The following is a 22,911-nucleotide window of genomic DNA, read 5'->3' as shown; positions in this document are numbered from 1 at the left end:
CAACAATAAAAACAATGTCCCAGTAACTCTCGTAAGCAGGGTAAGTTTTACTTTTGCAGTTCTCAGGAACCAGGCACCCACCCAACTAAACATTTTAAAAGATTCTAATTTTACTTGGGAGGTCACTCTTTGTAATTCAAAAATCACAGTACTCAAGAGAACTGTAAAGTCAACTTCTTTAAAAAAATGAAAGTCACATACTGGGGATTTACAGATCTCAAAAGTCTGTAGGCTGTAGTGGGACTCTAAGGTGATGTCGACATTCCAGACACATTGCCAGCACTTGTATTATACTACCTGTATACTACTAGGTTCACAGAAAATGTCCTTCGATCCATTAAGACATACCATTTGCCACGACTTGAGCTCTTTATACTAAGGATCTTATTGCTTAAGGAATATTGCCACTTCTTACATTGAAATCTTAAAGACATTTACAATGCTGTAGTTGGGGATTAAATGTCCATCTTCACTCCTCTGTCAGAAGATTTAAGGTTGGACTAATAATCTGTTTTGGTTGGTAGTGAAAGAGCATATGACATAGTTAAGCTCATTCACTGGGTCATGAATCTATTTCAAGCGAACGACAAACGATGTTCAATATCATCATTTATATGGTATGCTTGGAAGCTTAAACTATCCCAGAAAGAAGAAAATTTGTAAGACAATCCCTAAAAGTGTTTTAGTTAAACTAAAACTAGAACCAGACATATTTGAAAAAATATATTTTCAGAAGCATCGTCAACAATCCATAAACATGCCTAGCCTTTGGGGCTGGGACAGACATTTCCCACCTGTTCCAGTTGGAAAACTCTGCTTTCATGGTTGCTCTGATCACAAACTTACCATAAATCTTTATCGCTCATAACAATTCCTGCAAATTGAGGCACTTTATGAACCTGATATGTTTCTAGGATTTTACGTACACCATTTTACTTAATACTTATACTATGCTGTAGAACTTGAAGCATTTCGAGCCCTTCTCCCACGCCTCTGCCTGGTTTCTCTAATTGGACTTCATCCATACCACTTCCTATTCTTACTGTCACACATCTCTATTTTTTATTCTTTCGATTGCTCAGCAGATTTCAAGGAACGACGCCTTCAGGAGCTACCCTGAATGCGCTCTGCCTTATCACGTGTCACTCTGTCTCAGCCTCCCTTCCTTCCTTTTACCTATTCAATGTCTTCCCCTCCTAACATCTGATTTAAGTCTCTCTTCTTCCACCTTCAATAGAATAGAATGCTATTCTTCTCATCTCTTTGCCAAGAATTCCTTGTGCAGAATCTTCATAGGAGAGGAGGAAGGGCGTAGCACCCAGGATACACAGCCTGAATCAAGGGAGAGAGGCAAGATCAGGTGGCAGGTAAGGGGAAGGATAAATTGGGTGGTGTGGCTGGATCATAAGTGGAAGTTGACACGTGAAGGAAGAGCCGGCAGTAAAAAGAATCAGGATCAGGTTGTTAAGGATGTAAGAGTCTAAGTCCTCTTACAGTCAGTGATAGACCTTGAAAGATTCTGTAGCAGGGAAGGGGCCTGGTCAGAATCCAGCTTTTGACAGGTCACTCTGGTGACAATAGGCAGAGGACAGATTGGACGGTGAAAGGGCAATAAAGAAAAAGGGAAAAAAATCACAAAAGGACCTCAGCTAATTCCAAAGTTTAGCCAGAAGACCACATAGAGAGGCCATATGAGGCAGAGTATATGGAGAAAGAGCATTCCAGGCAGAAGAAAGAGTGAGCACAAACTTTTCGGGGCTTGATCTATTGGGGGAGTGCCAAGAAGCTCAGTGTGACTAGACGTTGAGAATGAAAGGGAGAGCAGCAAGAGGTGAGGTCAGGGAGACAAAACAGCCAGGGCCAAAGTAGGACCATAGAGGCCTCCGTAAGCATTTTGAATTGTATGCCTGTGTTTGAAGAAGCCAGTGGAGAGTTTGGGGCAATGAATTGAAATGTTCCTATTAAGCGTTTGGAAGCATCACTGCTGCTACTACATAGAGAATTAGCTACAGCAAGGTGAGTAGAGAGACCAGGGAGGGCTGTTGTAATATTCCAAATGGAACATGATGGCTGGTGGTGTGGACCAAGGGGTCATGGTGGAGGTCGCAGGAAAACCTGATTGACAGGATTGAGTGTTGTGTTATTAATTGATACAGAATGTAGGAGAAAACAGGAATTGAGGATGACCTCCAGAGTGAGCATTTATCATCGACAGTGAACAAAAACACAGAAAGCAGTGTGAAAGCAAGATGCGAGATGGTACGTACACCAGAGGATGCTCAATAAATGCAGGATAAATGAGAGACTGAATGAGTGATTGAATAAGAGCTGTGGCTGGTTGTCAGATTTAGCTAAATTGTAAAGACAGAGTTAGTCACTCAGTCGTATCCAACTCTTTGCAACCCTATGGACGATAGCCCACCAGGCTCCCTCTGTTCATGGAATTCTTCAAGCAAGAATACTGGAGTGGGTAGCCATTCCCTTCTCTAGGAGATCTTCCGAACCAGGGATTGAATTCGGGTCTCCCACATTACAGGCATATTCTTTATTGTCTGAGTCACCAGGGAACCCCAGTTGTAAGAATAGGTCTCATACTATTGAATGAATGAATCTTTCTTTAATAGGTGCCCATAATGCCTTCCGGAGAAGGCAATGGCACCCCACTCCAGTACTCTTGCCTGGAAAATCCCATGGACTGAGGAGCCTGGTAGGCTGCAGTCCATGGGGTCGCGAAGAGTCGGACACAACTGAGCGACTTCACTTTCACTTTTCACTTTCATGCATTGGAGAAGGAAATGGCAGCCCACTCCAGTGTTCTTGCCTGGAGAATCCCAGGGACAGGGGAGCCTGGTGCGCTGCCGTCTATGGGGTCGCACAGAGTCGGACATGACTGAAGTGAGTTAGCAGCAGCAGCATAATGCCTTCTTTTCCCTGCTTTAAGTTTCTATAGCATCAAATATCCTTGAAATAGTAGCCCCAAGCCCCCTCTCTTCAGTGTCTTATGCAAGGTGATTTACTCCAAATCTGCCATGTCAAGGGTTTGGCTATGAAATATGGTTTCCTTTTGGAGAACTCTATATTCTAACCAAAATAAGCTGCATTGTCAACCTGTTTTTGACTTTAATTTTCTTAAAATAAATGGGTACAAATGTATTAAAAGAAGAGTTTGACATGTTTTAGCTTTATACTAAGTCACACCATGTATTTCAGTGGAAAATGGTTTCCTCAAAGTCATAGAAAGGGCTTTTTGTTTTAGCTTAAACTAAAATTTTTTTCACTAACAGATGACAGTTCTATGTTGCAGCCAGTATCCAGCTGTGCAAGTTCTCAACAGCTGGAGTCATAATAAGCTTCATTCTATGAAAATGAGCTCATTACTATTTAGTTTGTGCTGATGCTCAATAAATCCATAAAGTGCTTCTCTAGATTTGAGAAGTTTTATGAACTTGTACAAAGAAGTTTTAAAACAAAGTTTTAGGTTTGGCAATGTTAAAATCAGAATATCTTTTTGCTCCCCCTTTATTGTGAAGTCTGTTCCATGTGAGTATATATATACATATGTATATATATATATGCCAAAATACAGACTCACCTAAATTTTAATATTAAATATGCAACATTAAAATTAATGGCTAAACTAATATCATAATAAACTAATATTTTAAAAGAAATAGTGAAACTCCCTGGTGGCTCAGATGGTAAAGAATCCACCTGAAATGCAGGACATCTGGGTTTGATCCCTGGGTTGGGAAATCCCCTGGAGGACGACACGGCAAGCTACTCCAGTATTCTTGCCTGGAAAATCCCATGGACAGAGGAGCCTGGTGGGCTACAGTCCACAGGGTCACAAAGAGTCAGACAAGACTGAAGTGACTTATCACACAGTTACATTTTTATCACGGTAGTTTTATTTTTAAGTTTGCCAAACCCTATGTTATATGTTACCTCATTCTGTAAAACATGTATCTTAAATCATATAGAAAAGTGAAAAAGTAATACAGTTTTAGCTTTTTTTTTTTTCTTTCACTATGATGTTAATATTTCTATGATGAGATCAAATCTCATCCTTGGAGTTGATTTCACTATGTCTCTAGAGTAAGTTTTCTTAGCACTAAAATTATAACAAAGTAACTTAAAGATGTAAAGCTATGGGGAGAAAAAAAAATAAGCCCTGGTATTAAAATGTTATCTGATGAAATGAAAATCTAAAAATAAATAAATAAATAAAATGTATTTGAAGCAGGAACAAAGAATAAAAAAATCAATTTGTGGTCTGAATTTAAGGATGTCTCAATACCTTTGGTTCAACATTTGAGTCATTTAGGAAATAAGAGGGAATAAAAGAATAAACTTACTAGGTCTAACAAGTTAAAACTATCCACTTCTCAGTCAAAATATTTCCAAAGTGCCATTTTTACATCTCTTTGATGTGAATTCCAAAAAGACTTAATGGAGAGACAGTGGACAGCTGACCCATAATTAAAACAATAATGGCTATGAAATTCAACCTCTAAAGTAATTTTAGTGTGAACTTCCCTCTGTGAAAGCCATCAAAAATCACAAATAACACAGTTTGATTCTGATCAGCTGGGAGTGTTCTAATCAGCTCAAATTCCATTACCTCTGAGCAAAGTCCAAAGCTTCCATTCACTGTGAAATCACTGAAGGCCTCTTTAGCAGACCTGTTCACTTGAGGATGTAACCTTTAAATGAATGCCACTTTTGTAAATGCCACTTAAGAGGATCCTTCTAAAGCCACAGTGAGATGCCACACTGGGCTTCTTGTTGGATTTTCCCAAGGCTGATTTCCTTAGAGGAAAGGAGAGAGTGCTGTCTGGCACCAAAACCAAAGAGATTCCTGGGGTTTTAACCCCAAACTCTATGTCTGACCACATTCAACCTGTAAATTTCCTCTGTGCAAGATTTCACAACTCAGAATAATGTCTTTACTTATGTGTGCCTTGCAGAGTATAAAGTCCCTCTGTGACAGGATTACACCTTAGGATATGTGAAGGAAAGGGATTCTTAAACAACTTTGAGCATCATGACTGATTGGCCAGTCCCATCCCCAAGGAATGATATTAACAATATTATGTTTTAAATCCAATGTACATGTTATAGGCATAACTCCTATTCTGGATTATTCTGTTCTGATTTCAGTATCTGGATGTTATTTGATTCAAAGAAGGAGTCTTATTATCATCTTACTTTACTCTTATTAACACATCTGACCTGCTTTTTGCAAGGTGAAACAAAATTTAGGCTTCCTTAGAGAAAGCAAGACATAAGAATGCTGAGATATAAAGGCAATAGTCACTGTTGTTATGCTGCTTGTGATGGAAATTCAGATGCTTTAGGGGAGGTGAGAAAAATTCTCAGATACTGAGAGCCTTTACAGTATCCCTGCACTAGTTAGATTATGAGAAGGCAGCAGAAATTTCTTGCTAACCAACCCCTGCTGAGATGACTGGCTTGATAACCAAACAGAAGCAAGCAATGTTTTCCATTTGGCCTGTATGCAGCCATTCAAGAAAAAAAACCTTACAGAAGACTCCAATAATGTCTAACTTAAAGGAAATATTTCTACTTAGAATGTGAAACATATTCATTTTTCAAAATACTGTACATTATTTGAACAATTTTCTCTGAAAATACGGAATCCTAACTCAGCTCAGAAAGATGCTTAAGACAGAATTCTCAGCTTGTGGTTTCAGGTTCCATCTTTATTACCTGAAATTGTTTTATAACCTGGTAGGAGACCACCTACTGCGTGAAATATACCAGATATGGGGAAGAGACCCACAAACCCTATTCCTAAAATGAAATCTAATTTTTTCACTAATAAGTAGTAGTTATTAATTACATATATCTTTATTGGGAATTTACCATGCACTATAGCTCTACTAGGCATTCAAATATAGATATGAATCAAACAAATGCAATCACGGCTGTCATGGAGTACAGGGTTTAATAGGAGATGACATACAATAATGATTAACTCTTGATGCAGTATCTATGATAATGGAAAGACCAGGAGACAAACCAGCACAGGGTTGGGGAAAGTAGATATCCCCAAGGACTCCCCCAAGGAAAGAACTCTTAAATGAAGGCTGAAGTTTGAGTCAGTCAGAAAAAAGTGTTGAAAGAGAAAAGAGAGAGAGAGGGTGCAGGATGATTCTGGAAGAACAAGAGGGGCTGTGGGAAACTATGAAAGGAATTTAAAGGGGTGGTGGGTATGATGCAATTATAAATATATTTAAACATAGCACAGTTGGGAAAAATACAAGAAGGAAATGAAGTTAATTAGATATGGAAAAATCTGTGAGAAGGCTTTTGCAGAAATTTCAATGAGGTATGCTCCTGGCTTAGACTAGATGCATAAAATTCCACCCCAAGACATTTTAGAAAGGCTTGATTTTTCTCTGAGAAAAATTAAGGACCCTAGGGACCCTGAGCAGAGGTGAGATGGTAGGGAAACCAAAATACCTAGCTGCAGGTAAAGTCATATAATATTTGGAAGTTGGAGTGTTAGGGAGAAAATCTTGCCTATTGTTCAACTTTAGCTGAAGCTGGTACTATTATTATCACCCTATGGAAAAAAAAGAGCAGTTTCCTATCTTGACAAAAATTACAACCAACATTTTCGATTAAGGAAAGCTGCATTTATTTAGATTGAACAACTTTTCATTTTATTTCAGTCTTGTCTTTGATCTGACTCCCGTCAGAACCTTTCTTTCATGAGAGGCTTTGATTATTACAGGAGGCAACATCTGTAATTTAAAACAAAGTGGCCCAGTTCAGGCTAGTAATTATTTCAGAGTGGGATTCCAAAAGAGGGATACATCTAAGGTAAGCATGCTGTACTGTCCTGCCTTTCGTCCCTGTTCAGCTGGCATCCAGTTAGCATCCGTCCAATATCTCCTCATGCCTTTCCTAATCTACATTTAAATTAAAGCTATAGATGATCAAAATTATTCACAGATATTAAATATATCTAGTAAAATACAATCTCAGTAAGGGATGTTTATCTCTTCTTATTTCACTGGGTGCTCCAGAACCTAGACACTCAATAAATAGTCATTGATTAATGAGCAAACAAATGTTGACCAAAAAATGTTGACATAATTTTAAATATTTCATCTTTTATTAAAATCCAGAGTATACTGAACTTAGAAAGCACATTCTCATTCTCCTGGTATTTAAACCCCCCTTGATACAGTACTATTACATATTTCTTTTATTCCAGCAAACCTGCATTATTCCTGTCTCCCCACAAAATAATTCTGGTTTTCTGTTTGTGTTCCTCTCCTTATTTTGTTCTCTTGGCATGAAATTGTGCTTCTCCTCTCCCATTACTCACCCCCAAGTTCTACTATCAATTTTTTCTTCATCCTCTCAAAATCATTTCAAAGGCCAGCTCTTTTAGGAAACGTTTCTAAGGAGTTTCTCACCATATGTAGATATACTCACTTCTTCTTTTAAAAACTCAAGACTACTTGTCTTTTCTTGCATCTCATTTAGCGTGCCTTTTATTAAATTTATTTATACACTTATTCTATACTGTTGTATGTTAGTATTCATTAAAGAAAACCAAACCACTGTAGGTATTTCAAATATACGGAATTTAATAGAGGGACTTTATTACATAGGTGATGAGAGAGTTAATAAAACAAATAGGTTTAATGAGGCAGACTAGAGACTAACAATAGCAGAAAGCCTTTCCCATACTTGGAACTTGTGAGACAATGAAAGAAGGTGGTAAAGACAGTATTGTTAGAATCTAGAATCCAGAATCTAGGACCAGAAGCATGGTTGAAGTTATCCGACAGGATCTGGGGTCATGGGGAAAATAGCTGTCTCTCTGAACCTCTAGGAATAGAAGAGACTCAGCTGCAGCCAAAATTGCCATGCAGGTGAACAGTTGTTTTCCCACTCGAAGGTTTCCAATGCCTTCTTTAGCCAAATCTACCTGGAAATCAGTTGATGAGATAGCCTAAGAAGCGTAGCTTCCTACAATACAGAGAAGAACAGGAGAACAAACAGGCAAATAATCTGTCATTAGAGTTTAAGAATTAAAAAAAAAAAAAAAGCTATGTGACAATCAGTTCAGTCACTCAGTCATGTCTGACTCTTTGTGACCCCATGAACCACAGCATGCCAGGCCTCCCTGTCCATCACCAGCTCCCGGAGTTTACCCAAAATCATGTCCATTGAGTCGGTGATGTCATCCAACCATCTCATCCTCTGTTGTTCCCTTTTCCTCCTGCCTTCAATCTTTCCCAACATCAGGGTGTTTTCAAATGAGTCAGCTCTTCCCATCAGGGGGCCAAAGTATTGGAGCTTCAGCTTCAACATCAGTCCTTCCAATGAACACACAGGACTGATCTCCTTTAGGATGGACTGATTGGGTCTCCTTGCAGTCCAAGGGACTCTCAGGAGTCTTCTCCAACATCACGATTGAAAAGCATCAATTCTTCTGCACTCAGCTTTCCTTATAGTCCAACTTTCACATCCATACATGATCACTGGAAAAACCATAGCCTTGACTAGATGGTCCTTTGTTGACAAAGTAATGTCTCTGCTTTTGAATATGCTATCTAGGTTGGTCATAACTTTCCTTCCAAGGAATAAGCGTCTTTTAATTTCATGGCTGGAGTCACCATCTGTAGTGATTTCAGAGCCCAGAAAAATAAAGTTAGCAACTGTTTCCACTGTTTCCCCATCTATTTGCCATGAAGTGATGGGACCAGATGTCATGATCTTTGTTTTCTGAATGTTCAGCTTTAGGCCAACTTTTTCACTCTCCTCTTTCACTTTCATCAAGAGGCTCTTTAATTCTTCTTCACTTTCTGCCATAAGGGTGGTGTCATCTGCATATTTGAGGTTATTGATATTTCTCTTAGCAATATTCATTCCAGCTTCTGCTTCCTTCAGCCCAGTATTTCTCATGATGTACTCTGCATAGAAGTTAAATAAGCAGGGTGACAATATACAGCCTGGACATACTCCTTTTCCTATTTGGAACCAGTCTGTTGTTCCATGTCCACTTCTAACTGTTACTTCCTGACCTGCATACTAGCCAATCTTATCACATGGACCACAGCTTGTCTAACTCAATGAAAGTAAGCCATACTATGTGGGGCCACCCAAGATGGATGGGCCATGGTGGAGAGGTCTGAGAGAATGTGGTCCACAGGAGAAGGGACTGGCAAACCAGTATGCTTGCCTTGAGAATCCCATGAATAGTATGAAAAGACAAATAGATAAGGCACGGAAAGACAAATTCCCCAGGTCAGTAGGTGCCCAATTTGTTACTCGAGATCAGTGGAGAAGTAACTTCAGAAAGAATGAAGGGATGAGCCAAAGCAAAAACAACACCCAGTTGTAGATATGACTGATGATAGAAGCAAGGTCCAATGCTGTAAAGAGCAATATTGCATAGGAACCTGGAATGTTAGGTCCATGAATAAAGGCAAATAGGAAGTGGTCAAACAGGAGATGGCAAGAGTGAGTGTCTACATTCTAGGAATCAGTGAGCTAAGATGGACTGGAATGGGTGAATTTAACTCAGATGACCATTATATCTACTACTGTGGGCAGGAAACCCTTAGAAGAAATGGAGTAGCCATCATAGTCAACAAAAGAGTCTGAAATGCAGCACTTGGATACAATCTCAAAAATGACAGAATGATCTCTGTTCGTTTCCAAGGCAAACCATTCAATATCATGGTAATCCAAGTCTATGCCCCAACCAGTAATGCTGAAGAAGCTGAAGTTGAATGGTTCTATCAAGACCTACAAGACCTTTTAGAACTAAAACCCAAAAAAGATGTCCTTTTCATTACAGGGGACTGGAATGCACAAGTAGAAAGTCAAGAAATACCTGGATTAACAGGTAAATTTAGCCTTGGAGTACAGAATGAAGCAGGGCAAAGGCTAATAGAGTTTTGCCAAGAGAATGCACTGGTCATAGCAAATACCCTCTTCCAACAACACAAGAGAAGACTCTACATATTGACATCACCAGATGGCCAACAGAAAAATCAGACTGATTCTATTTTTTGCAGCAAAAGATAGAGAAGCTCTATACAGTCAACAAAAACAAGACTGGGAGCTGACTGTGGCTCAGATCATGAATTCCTTATTACCAAATTCAAACTTAAATTAGAGAAAGTAGGGAAAACCACTAGACAATTCAAGTATGACCTAAATCAAATCCCTCATAATTATACAGTGGAAGTGAGAAATAGATTTAAGGAACTAGATCTGATACAGAGTGCCTGATGAACTGTGATGGAGGTTCATGACATTGTACAGGAAACAGGGATCAAGACCATCCCCAAGAAAAAGAAATGCAAAAAAGCAAAATGGCTCTCTGAAAAGGCCTTACAAATAGCTGTGGAAAAAAGAGAAGCGAAAAGGAGAAAAGGAAAGATATACCCATTAGAATGCAAAGTTTGAAAGAATAGCAAGGAGAGATAAGAAAGCCTTCCTCAGTGATCAGTACAAACAAATAGAGGAAAACAGTAGAATGGGAAAGACTAGAGATCTCTTCAAGAAAATTAGAGATACCAAGGGAACATTTCATGCAAAGATGGGCTCGATAAAGGACAGAAATGGTATGGACTTAACAGAAGCAGAAGATATTAAGAAGAAGTGGCAAGCATATATAGAAAAATTGTACAAAAAAGATCTTCACAAACCAGATAATCACAATGGTGTGATCACTCACCTAGAGTCAGACATACTGGAATGTGAAGTCAAGCAGGCCTTAGGAAGCATCACTACGAACAAGGCTAGTGGAGGTGATGGAATTCCAGTTGAGCTATTTCAAATCCTGAAAGATGATGCTGTGAAAGTGCTGCACTCAATATGTCAGCAAATTTGGAAAACTCAGCAGTGGCCATAACACTGGAAAAGGTCAGTTTTCATTCCAATCCCAAAGAAAGGCAATGCCAAAGAATGCTCAAATTACCACCCAATTGCATTCATCTCACATGGTAGTAAAGTAATGCTCAAAATTGTCCAAGCCAGGCTTCAGCAATACGTGAACCATGAACTTCCTGACGTTCAAGCTGGTTTTAGAAAAGGCAGAGGAACCAGAGATAGAATTGCCAACATCCGCTGGATCATTGGAACAGCAAGAGAGTTCCAGAAAAATATCTATGTGACAATAGAGATACCTTTATAAAATCTTTTAACACCTAGCAGAATGTCTTACATAAAATATTGGTTATATTTTATCATATCCCACTCTAAAATGGAGAGTGTTATTCTGTTCAAAGATGAAAATAAGAATTTATACATGAGTTATTATTTAACCAATGATTCTTTCTGCATGTCCACTAACCATCGACACAATATTTTAAACATGTGAAGCTTATGTTTTATAAGCAAAGTATTATGAATTGGGCACTCAATCTCTAATAAGTCCTACCTTTCTCATTCTTTTCTAAGACAATTTAGCTTATTTGAGTCACCACAGCACAAGTTCTAGACCTCATTTGGGTCTTGAAACTCTGTAAAAAGCTGATAAAGCTGTCAATTTTCTACTGAGGGTGGGGTGGAAGACAGTATTTGCAATTATACTCAGTGTTGTATACATTTTCTGAGTGTTTGCATAGCCCAAAGCCTACTCACTACTCTGGATCACAGACTAGTGGAAGTCTTGATGTTGCTATTGTTTAGTGGCTAAGTCTAAGCTAGTCATGATAAGTTTAGTGGCTATGTGACTGTTGAAATCCTCATGGTCTATAGCCCTCCAGGCTCTTCTGTCCATGGGATTTCCCAGGCAAGAATACTGGAGTGGGTTGCCATTTCCTTCTTCAAGGGATCTTCCCAGACCAGGGACTGAACCATGTCTCCTTTATTGGCAGGCAGATTCTTTACCACTGAGCCACCTGGAAAGCCCAGAAGTCTTAATAGTCACCTATTAATCAAATGAAATTTGGAAGCAGAACACAACATACACCTGATGAGCTACCTTGGTTTCCTCAGTGTGGCCACCTCCTAGTAACCCAAACAGATACCTGGAGTCTGAAAAGGCAGTCTGGAGCTCAACAGTTTCTCAAATGGGGGTGAATTTGCCCCACAAAAAGACACTAGACAATGTCTGGAAGCATCTTTTTATTTTCATGACTCAGGCATGAGTGTTCTGCTGGCATCTAATGGGTAAAGACCATGAATTGCTAAATAACCTGCAACACACAAGAAAGCCCCCACTACAGAGAGTTATCCAGTTCAAAAGATCAATAGTTCCGAGACTGAGAAACACTATTGAGCAAGAGCAATTACATGCTTCTACTTGGCTCAAAAAGACCACATTAATTTACAATTCAAGATACATTTTGCATTCATCTATGTTCCCTCCGCGACAAAAGACACTTATAAGTTGCTGACATATTTACTTAATCAAAGTTTACCTATGTCTCTGAGTTCTAAGGTTTAATCCTTTATATCAACTGTGTCACTTTATCTTTGAATCTAGTCTGTAGCCTGTAAGATGATAAACAATGAATTTCTATTATGCTTAGAGAAAAATCACTCTGTAGCTTAAAAAACCTGGTTTCCGGCAAGGGGTGGGGGATATACCAAACAATATAAAAAGATATGCCTAAAATCTTAACTATACCAAAACTGAGAATATGAACTCAAGTACACCCAGGTTGTTCAAGCACAAATCTACTTTGTCCTTTTCCCCAGACAGGTATGTGTCCAAAGTCCCAGACTAAATACTCCCAGACCTCAGGCCACACTCCTGAAATTCCATGTTGATTTGAGTTTCCAGAGCTGTTTCAAGGTAGGGTCCTCTAGTTGGCTGACTTAAGAAGTCTATTCTGGCCTTCTGTTTTGGAATAGGCTTCTACTTCAGGACTAGGCTGATGCTAGGGGAGTAGTTTTCCTGCTTGTGGTGCATCTGACCCCACCACACCCACCAATTTAGAATCTCCAACAGCAGAGCCTGTACATCAGGTGGAAAAAGCACAGTTCTAGACAGTTATAACCTCCCAAGGGGATCTTGTCCTGAGAAGACCCTGGACTGCAATAGAGCTTTTCTTCTGGCAAAGGCCAAGAGACAAGAGTCTGTCAATATCCTATAGAACTCTTGCACTTTGGTTATGCTTTGGAGACCTCAGGAATTCTAGAGCTCCCAGGATGGCTCCCACAGCCCCAGGCACTGGGCCCATCCCAGCACCTGACCAGTTATGGACCTAGACTCCAGACTGGCTCTGTGGACTGAGGTTACAGATTGATTCTTGAAGCCCCAGGATCCAGGCTTGGCACCCTAGCACCGGGCTAGCGTCCAGGCTGGTTTCCACAAAACCAAGCTCCCAGCCAGTTCCAGTACCAGACTGAACCCTGAGGACCCAGACACTGGGCCAACCCCCATGGTACCCAGCACTTTGTAGCCCTGTGAACGTAGTCTCCAGTCCTCCCCCAATGCCCGCACCCCCCTTCCCCAATGGACTGTGAAATGAAGCCCCTCCTTTAGCCTAGAACTATCTAAAACTCTGACATCTGGTCCTGACATCTTTTCTATTTTTTCCTCACTATTTGTCTTCCAATACCATGTGTTTCTGTTTTTCACAAGTTTCTAACTCTGTTTTTTACTAATATATCCTCCATCTGAAATGCCCATCTCCAGATATCTCTGCTGCTGCTAAGTCGCTTCAGTCGTGTCTGACTCTGTGCGACCCCATAGATGGCAGCCCACCAGGCTCTGCCATCCCTGGGATTTTCTAGGCAAGAACACGGGAGTGGGTTGCCATTTCCTTCTCCAATGCATGAAAGTGAAAAGTGAAAGTGAAGTCACTCAGCAGTGTCCAACTCTTCGTGACCCCATGGACTGCAGCCTACCAGGCTCCTCTGTCCATGGGATCTTCCAGGCAAGACTACTGGAGTGGGGTGCCATTGCCTTCTCCGCCAAATATCTCTAATATACTTATTTTTGAAATAAATGTCTCCTCTTTCATGAAGCCTGACCTCACTGCCACAGTCAAATATACCCACTGCCTTTTGGAACACCGACTAAATTTATCGTGTTTGAATAGAATACTTTTCACATTTTTCCCCTCTTTGACAACAAAGCATACATCTCCTTTGTGGCTTTCTCATTCTGGTATCCCGCACAAAGCCTACCAGCATGGTGCTTTTGGCAAAGCACATGTTCCTCATATTTTGATGAAATGAAGGCTTCAAGTAAAATATTACTGCAAGGTGCAGGTGCTCTGCATCTACAATATTTTTACATTTACCTACTGAGATCGTCTCTTTCTGGTAGTTGAGATTTGGAAGAGTAGTGTTATAACTAGAAATCAAACTGAAAATTGCAATGAAGAATGTAGTTTGTTTTGGGGGAGGTGAAGTTATTTTACCCAATCCATTGTTAGTTTCCTGCATCAACTTGGCTAGGATATTATCTAATCTAGGTATTTAAACACTAATCTAGGTGTGACTATACTTAATATTAATAGATGTGACTAACATCTATAACCAATTGCTTGTAAGTAAAGGAGATTACTTACCTTCAATAATATAGTTGGGCCTGAGTCAATCAGTTGAAAGATTTTAAGAGCAGAACTGAGGTTCCCCCAAAGAAGAAATTTCATCTGTGGAGAGAGCAACTTCAACTCCTGCTCTGTGTTCCTGCCTGCCCTTCCTGAGAGCTGGTCTATGAAACTAGGATTTGCCTGGTCAGCTCCCACAGCTGCATAATCCAGTTCTGTGCAATAAGTAAATAAGAAAACACCGGTTGTCCCTTAGTATCCATGGGGTGTTTGTTCTGGGGGCCCCCACAGATATTAAGATCTACAAATGCTCAAGTTCTTTAAAAAACATAGTGTATAAAATGTATTAAAAAGCAGAGATCACTTTGCCAACAAAGGTCTGTATAGTCAAGGCTATGGTTGTTCCAGTAATCTTGTATGGATGTGAGAGTGGACCATAAAGAAGGCAGAGCACCGAAGAATTAATGCTTTCAAACTGTGGTGTTGGAGAAGACTCTTTGGACAAAAAGGCAATCAAACCAGTCAATCCTAAAGGAGATCAATCCTGAATATTCATTGGAAGGGCTGACGCTGAAGCTGAAGCTCCAATAATTTGGCCATCTATTGTGAGGAGCTGACTCATCGGAAAAAGATCCTGATGCTGGGAAAGATTGAAGGCAAGAGGAGAAGGGGACAACAGGGGATAAGATGGTTGGATGGCATCACCAACTGGATAGCCATGAGTTTGAGCCAGCTCCAGGAGACAGTGAAGGACAGGGAAGCCTGACATGCTGTAGTCCATGAGGTCACAAACAGTTGGACACAACTTAGCAACTGAACAACAATGATTATATGTTGAATTTATAATTGTGAAAACCATGGATATGAAGGGCCAGCTGCAAATAAATAAATTCTTCCTACTGGTTTTGTTTCTGTGATGGAACTCAGACTGACATGCCTACTATGAAAATTTTCACCTGAAATTTTAAAAAGGATAGTTAGTGATTTTATACATATATATGTATGTACATATATATATTTTATAGATATGTGTGCATATATACATACTTACATAAATATACCTACATAGTACAGATTGAAATAATACAAGATACCCCTTTTTTTGCCTAACTAAATGAGCAAGTTTAAAAATTATGATAGAGAATTCTATGGTGGCCCAGTGGCTAAGACTCCATGTTCCCAATGCAGGGGGCCCAGATTTGATCCTTAGTGAGGAAACTAGATCCTACATGCCACAACTAAGAGTTCACATGCTACAACTAAAGATCCCAAATGCTGCAATGAAGATCAAAGATCTCATCTGCCACTATTAAGACCTGGTGCAGCCAAATAAAAAATTGCTTGAAAACTATGATAGTGTTATTGAAAGTTCTGTGAGGCAGACCATATATAACTATGAACAAGAATGCCTTTCTCAGAAATTTTTAAAAACACTCAATATTGCTATTTTAGTCAGAAAAATATAGGATTTTTAAAAGCCAAGAAATTAAATAATCCTCAAGAACACAAGATTAATAAAGAATAAGTTGCTGCATATTTAGTTAATTGATTGTTGTTGTTCAACTGCTAAGTCCAGACCAACTTTTTGTGACCCCACGGAATGCAGCATGCCAGGCTTCCCTGTTCTTCACTATCTCCTGCGGTTTGCTCAAATTCATGTCCAGTGAGTCAGTGATGCCATCCAGTCATCTTATCTTCTGTCACCCCTTTTCCTCTTGCCTTCAGTCTTCCCCAGCATCAGGGTCTTTTCCAATGAGTCAGCTCTTTGCATCAGGTGGCCAAAGTATTGGAGCTTTAGCTTCAGCATCAGTGCTTCCAATGAATATTCAGAGTAGATTTCCTTTAGGATTGACTGGTTTGATCTCCTTGCTGTTGAAGGGACTCTCAAGAGTCTTCTCCAATTAAGGTATCTTAATTGATACCTCTTACTATAAAACCTGCTATCAGCTAAATCAAGCATTAGATTGAAAACTGTCATTCATTATCTCAGGAACAAATAAATCTTGACACCTTGGTAAGCCTCACCTAACTCAGAGCAAGCCAAACAGCAGGCTTCTAGTTGGCTCCTCCAGAAAGGGATGTGGAAGAGGCTAGAACCCAGCGTGTTTCCCCTAGAAGGAATCACCACTCAAAAGGTTGATATCTTACTGCCTGAGGATGTGAACGCTGCTTGGTGATGTGCTCTTCAGTTGCTTAACTATTGATAACTTGACAAATTTTAGTTTAGTATGTTGCTAGTATCCTGTGTGTTGTGAGTGTAATGAACAAGAGGAAAACAGGCTTTCACAACGTTAACAAAATATTTTTCTCATTATCTAATTCACTCTGATACCAGCCAACTCCAATTCCTCAGTGACTTTAGATTATAAAAAGTCACAGCTGGAAGAGAGTTTAGACCAACTCCCTCTTTTCACAGATGAGGAAGCTGAGGGTATGAGAAGTGGGGTGATTTGCTCAAGGTCACCGCTAAGGATGGGACACAGGTAGGACTGTCATTTAGAGCCTCGGTGTTACCTCCTTTCTTACTTATGAGTTGTTTGGGTCAGGAAAATCATTAACCATCATTAAAGCACAATATAAACAGGAAAACAATGCTGCTGAGATTAATTATTTTCCTTATAGTTATTTCTTTAATCATATTCATGCAATTAAATTCAAAGCTAGGCTGTCAAATACTGTAGCCACGGAGATATAAGGCTAACATATACTTGCAATGTGTCTAGGAACTAAATTTTTAAGATTTAATTTTATTCTTTTAAATTCAAAACATGCTTGATTAAATTATTAAGAATTTTTAAATTAGGTTTAGAATGATATGCGAATCTATTTTTCTAACAGTAAATTTTATGAAACCTAAGTGAAGATCAAGTATTTCCAATGAAAATTGAAGTGTACTGTAAGTAAAAATTATCTACTGAAGTAAAAATTATTTCAAAGGCTTAGCATGCAAAAAAGAACATAAAATACCTCATAAACAGCTTTTATATTGAGTAGACATTGAAAAGATAATATTTTGGAAAAATTGAGTTGAATTAAATGTTATTGCAATTAATTTCACTTTCATTTTACTTTTTAAATGTAGCTATTAGAAAATTTCAAATTACATATACAACCCTCATTATATCTCTGTTGGATAGGACTGATAGAAAACCTCAAGTGTTTTTCAAATTTGTAAGAAAGTGTATCTAAATAACTCTTGTATTTTTAATTACATGGGGAGCACATATGAACAAACTTCTACTCTTACTTACTTTGGATCCTTCTATGTTAGTTTCTGAAACATATCAATTAGAATTGAGCACCCACAATTTGGGATGTTGGCTTTGTGATTTATTCCTGGTGAAATAGACACTGTAGAAAATCTTAGGGATCTCAGAGTAAAAAAGTAGTTGAATGAAATCCTTAATATCCACAGGGCTCTATGTTGCTTACCTTTTAACACACCACATTGAAATCACTCTTATAATTCCTAAAAGTATTTTTAAAAGTGTCTGAACCTCACGTGTTTCATTGATGAAGACTGTGGACATTCTGAGGCTCCAATAGGACCTTTCTCTCAAAAAATATAATCCTTAACAATACCTCTCCCTTTCAGTCTGAGTAGCTGTAACAAACTTCAGACATCAAACTGATAATTAGGTTTCAGACACGTGGCATGTCCTTCCCATTTGGCGGCCAAATGGTTGCCCTAGGCTTTAGTTTCCCTTTCTGGAAAAGTGCAGGCTCCTTTTAACATATGCCTACCATGGGTATATTTTGAACCTTCTTTTCAGAGGCTCTGGATGAAGTCTTGACTGCTTCCATTCTTGTCACTCGGATGTTCTTTGAATTTCTGTTATGGGCTGAATTGTGTTCCCTTAAAAGAGTTGGACTGTGAAGAAGGCTGAGCACTGAAGAACTGATGCTTTTGAACTGTGGTGTTGGAGAAGACTCTTGAGAGTCCCATGGACTGCAAAGAGATCCAACCAGTCCATTCTGAAGGAGATCAACCCTGGGATTTCCTTGGAAGGAATGATGCTAAAGCTGAAACTCCAGTACTTTGGCCACCTCATGTGAAGAGTTGACTCATTGGAAAAGACTCTGATGCTGGGAGGGATTGAAGGCAGGAGGAAAAGGGGATGACAGAGGATGAGATGGCTGGATGGTATCATGGACTTGATAGACGTGAATCTGAGTGAACTCCGGGAGTTGGTAATGGACAGGGAGGCCTGGCGTGCTGCGATTCATGGGGTCGCAAAGAGTCGGACACAACTGAGCGACTGAACTGAACTGAAAATTCATTTGTTGAAGTTTTAATGCCTGGCACCTCAGACTGTTATTATATTTGAAGATAGAGTCTTTAAAGACATAGTTAAGGTAAAATGGGGTCATGCCAGTGAGCTCTGATCCGATACGACTGGTGTCCTTATAAGAAGAGGAGATTAGGACCCGGCCACGTGCACACACAGAGGGAAGACCACAGGCAGACTCAGTGAGAAGGTGGCCATCTACAGCCAAGGAAAGAGATCTTAGAAGAAACCAACTCACCAACACCTGGATCTTAGACTTCCCACCTCCAAATCTGTGAGAAAATAAATGTATGTTGTTTAAGCCACCTAGTGTGTGACCTTTTGTTATTTTTGCCTAAGCAGATTAACACAGCATCCTTCTTAGCTGCACTTGATTAAGCCTCCCTCCTCTAGAAAACCATCAGATGCCCTTTTTGTTGGATGCCACCTTTATTTATCCTTGAAAGAACCTGTTTCACCACTTGCCCTATGACGTTATCCCTGTGGTGGTCTTCAATTTCATCCACAAATTGCCATATAGTCCACTTTGCCATGTAGTCTACTTTTTAAAGTCAGACTATCCTATATATTCCCTCCAAATTTGATGAAAGTTTCTCTAGCCAGTTTTTCACAATGTGTAAAGTGAAACAGAGAAACAGTTTAATTTGTATAGATTATACTTAGCTTAGAGAATTCAGAGGCAATCAGCCTTAGAGAATTTAGAAAGGAGTGAATGAGGCAGAAGGAGCAAGGTCTATCAGGATTACTGACCCAGGTTGAAGTTTGACAGTGTGCTTACTCCTCCAGCGGCCTTGAATTAGTTTTCAATTCCTCCCAAGTCTCTGCTTCGTCCTCTTTACATTTTTAGGGCTACTATAGTTTCTGCCTCAAAGGATTATAGGTGGGTGCTCAGTCATGTCCACCTCTTTGCAATCCCATGGCTCCTCTCTCCATGGCATTTTCCAGGCAAGAGTACTGGAGTGGGTTGCCATTTCCTGCTCCAGGGGATCTTCCCAACCCAGGGACTGAACCCACGTCTCCAGTGTCTCCTGCCTTGGCAGGCAGATTCTTTACCACTGAGCCACCTGGGAAGCGAAATGGCTTACTTCAGAGTTAAATGAGATAGCATATGCCAGGTTCATGGCAAATAGTACCACATAATAAATATTAATCATCTTGCCCCAAAGGTAATGAAAGTTCCTTTGAAATATGACTACAAATCCTTTTTAAAAAAAAAACAAGAACAGCAGAAGTGTTTTATAGTTAAACAAGGGAGAGGAAGAACATCTGTTTACGGTGTCCTTTGGTGAAACAACATTCATTTATATTCTAGGGCAGTGATGTAGCCCTAATTCTTTAGACCCTGGGAGGCAGTTATCTGGAAATGCACCATCATTCAGCCTCTCTGGAAGAGAGGGGGTCACTGATGAGTGCCTGTAGTAAGAGCCTCAGAGCAACCATTTTATCACATGACTCAGTTCTGAAGTCCTGTTTACTTCTTTCCTTTCTTTCTGATAAAAATAATAATATGATGCTTAGTTCACTAAGAAGAAACTCTATGTAAATACATTATTTATGGGGATTTTTAAATAATATACCGAGAATACCCATATTTATGCATTTACACACACACACACACACATCTACTTATCAATAAGAAGTACCATTGCAATGGGAAAGATTTCCCTATTTATATTTGATTGAATTCCACAGACACATGGGTACTAACTGTTGGCAAGTGTCTCTCATGTTTCTGAGTGGAGAGGAAACAAATAAACTGAACCTCATCTTGCCCTCAAGTCCTGGCTATGATGCTGCTATTAAAAGTGGAATTGGACCTGAACATCACATGATTCTGAAGCTCTTATAAAGGAGCTGGGTGAACAATAAATGGAGTATAACAGCTGTTGGTCTCTCATTTCACTTTTCTAGTTAAGGGCTGTTGACAAGACTGGTCTGTCCCTTTAGTCTGATTTCTCGTGGGAGCACGTTCAAGCCAGGAAGACGGTCTCTTCCTAAGCCGCACTCTTCTCACGTGGTGCTGTGTTCCTTGCTGGTGTGACAAAACTGTGGCTTAGTCCCTCCCTGCTGCCCCACTAAACTGAGATCTGTTACTAATCAATACACTCTTCCGAAGAGAAATCAATCTATCCAGATATTTTAAATAACAAATCAACAAGGTGATATTCCACCAACACAAATGACAGGAGTATCCAGTTCGTGTTTGGTTTTTTTTTTTCCATCAACTTTTCCAAGATTCAAAGGAAATGTGACTCCTAAAAGTACAATACAATTAAAATACAGTCCTATAAAGCGTCAATATTTCACATTTTCTCCCTTAAGTATTAAATTGGAAATAAAATATTTTATAAGAAACGTCTATCAAAGGTATAACTAGACAGCAAGGATGATATTTGTTATGGTAGTTGTTGTTTAGTTGCAAAGTCGTGTCTGAGTCTGTGACCCCATGGACTGTAGCCCGCCAGGCTCCTCTGTCCATGAGATTTCCCAGGCAAGAATACTGGAGTGGGTTGCCATCTCCTTCTCCAGGAGATCTACCCAACCCAGGGACTGAACCCACGTCTCCTGCACTGGCAGGTAGATTCTTTAACACTGAGCCACTTGGGAAGCCCAGGGGTTATATAGAGATACATAAAAAGGCAACTGTTTCTTTTAATGGCTGAGCTTATCCTCCAATTAAAGATAAATAAATTCTGAGAGAAAAAAGACGACTGCTCGCAATTGGTAAGAATTACTTCGGATACTGTTATTAGATGCTATATTAGAACTTGATTATTTTGGATACTGTCTCCTGGGGCTGCCATAACAAAATATCACAGACTAGGTGGCTTATGACTAACCTAAATAGTATATTAAAAAGCAGAGACATTACTTTGCCAACAAAGATGCGTCTACTCAAGGCTATGGTTTTTCCAATGGTCATGTATGGATGAGAGTTGGACTGTGAAGAAAGCTGAGTGCCGAAGAATTGATGCTTTTGAACTGTGGAGAAGACTCTTGAGAGTCCCTTGGACTGCAAGGAGATCCAACCAGTCCATTCTGAAGGGGATCAGTTCTGGGTGTTCATTGGAAGGACTGATGCTGAAGCTAAAACTCCAATACTTTGACCAGCTCATGGGAAGAGTTGACTCATTGGAAAAGACCCTGATGCTGGGAGGGATTGGGGGCAGGAGGAGAAGAGGACGACAGAGGATGAGATGGCTGGATGGCATCACCAACTCTATGGACATGAGCTTGGGTAAACTCGAGGAGTTGGTGATGGACAGGGAGGCCTGGCGTGCTGAGATTCATGGGGTTGCAAAGAGTCGGACATGACTGAGCGACTGAACTGAACTGAAGGTGGCTTAGATGACAGAAATTTATTTTCCCACATTTCTGAAGGTCAGAAATCCAAGACCAAGTTGTGGACTAGTTGGGTTTCCTCTGAAGTCCTCTCCTTCACTTGCAGATGCTGTCCTCTCTCACTCACTGTTAGCTCTGTTTGCAAGTTCTAACTTGTGTTTCGCGTAAGGACCTACACTTTTTCCTGGGGCTCTGTCTTCCTATATGCATTGTGCTGAAATCTTGCTGTGATACCAAAATCTGATCAGAGGCAACTTCATAATAAATCACCTCAGCACATAGGAGGAAGTCAAGAAATTCTGGCTAGAGACACTACGTTCTTTAAACCTGAGTAATATTTTCCAAGCCAAAAAATTGGATAACAATATGTCTTAGTTTTAGTTTTCCATTCTTACTAATTTTATTTTCTCCTTTTTCTTTAGAGCACTATCCCACTTTCTCCAAACCCAATGGACTCAATCCAACAATTATTTTCTAGGTCTCTCTTCCTTTGGTTTCATTGAACAACCAAGTACAGGAGAAGCAGCTGAGAATTGTGAACATAAAGTCATTGAATTACTGTAACACACAATCACTGCCAAGTATAAATGCCTTAATGAATTCATAGTTCATCTGTTTGAAAATTCAGCTAATTCAGTCTTGTGTTTTATGCAGACATTATTTTCATCATGCTGAAAGCCAATTTTGGTTTTAGTGTGAGCTGTGCTGTACTGAAACACTAGAATCATGAAGCTAACCTCCAGAAGGTCTAAACATGGTATAGATTTGGGGCA

The sequence above is a fragment of the Ovis canadensis genome, chromosome 2 (assembly GCF_042477335.2).
Source record: "Ovis canadensis isolate MfBH-ARS-UI-01 breed Bighorn chromosome 2, ARS-UI_OviCan_v2, whole genome shotgun sequence".
In the NCBI taxonomy this organism is placed as follows: Eukaryota; Metazoa; Chordata; class Mammalia; order Artiodactyla; family Bovidae; genus Ovis; species Ovis canadensis.
This window is presented reverse-complemented; position numbering follows the sequence as displayed.